The 792-nt window shown below is 33.9% G+C and overlaps 1 non-coding gene across 1 annotated transcript; it reads right to left on the bottom strand.

The window, feature by feature from the left end:
* Positions 1 to 384: 384 nt before the first annotated feature.
* On the bottom strand, positions 385 to 542 carry LOC135803162 (U5 spliceosomal RNA). The gene has a single exon (XR_010550734.1). It is a non-coding gene; the product is annotated as a U5 spliceosomal RNA (small nuclear RNA).
* Positions 543 to 792: the final 250 nt, after the last annotated feature.

Genomic DNA, 792 nt, shown 5'->3' on the forward strand with positions numbered 1-792 from the left:
CTTCTTTTTTTTTATATAATTTGTAATGTTGCGATGTCATATTTTAAATTAATTGTTCATCTAGACTGTTTCTGATTAATGGTATTAATTTCACGTGTCATGCTCTCGTGTTAAACGAATATATCGCATTTTGATGGGCCAAAATTCGAGGTAAACGCGAAGCGTGAACAAAATATACTGAATTTCCCCTGGAGCCCTGCATGTTATATGCATGTGTGTCCCTGATGTACAGGTCCTCTGTTTAATTAAATTTTGTTACTTCATTGTCCCAACCAAAAATGAATGGATAATAACTCCCTAGAGCGAAAAAATTAAAAAAATTCTTTTTTCTGTTGGTTTAAAAATGAGGAAAAGTAGTATTTATGTTTAGATTGTTTTAGATGGCCCTGCAATAAATTGCTGGGCCTGTAAAAAATTATTTACAGACTCATTTGAGTTGTTCCCCTCCACGGAAATCTTTAGTAAAAGGCGAAAGATTTATTCGCTTTGAAGGGAAANTAAAAGGCGAAAGATTTATTCGCTTTGAAGGGAAACCAGAGTGATGAAACTTGAAAACTACCTGGTTTATATACTCTCTAGAGGGGATTATTTTATGTAGAAGTTTTAGCAGCGCTATCTGGTATTCTTTGAAATAACTACAAAAGATTAATGAAGTTAGAGGGGTCACCCTAGTTATAACTGGAGAAGGGGAGTTGCTATAACTTGGTCCGGATATTTGGCGCCATCTATGATTCAATTATTTAACTATATCTATGACTAAATCTCTATACCAACTTTCATCCCTTATTTAAC

The sequence above is a fragment of the Atheta coriaria genome, unplaced genomic scaffold, assembly GCF_025399875.1.
Source record: "Atheta coriaria isolate IRGN ID8LTWV9N9 unplaced genomic scaffold, Caltech_Dcor_3.1 scaffold5302_size1133, whole genome shotgun sequence".
Lineage (NCBI taxonomy): Eukaryota > Metazoa > Arthropoda > Insecta > Coleoptera > Staphylinidae > Dalotia > Dalotia coriaria.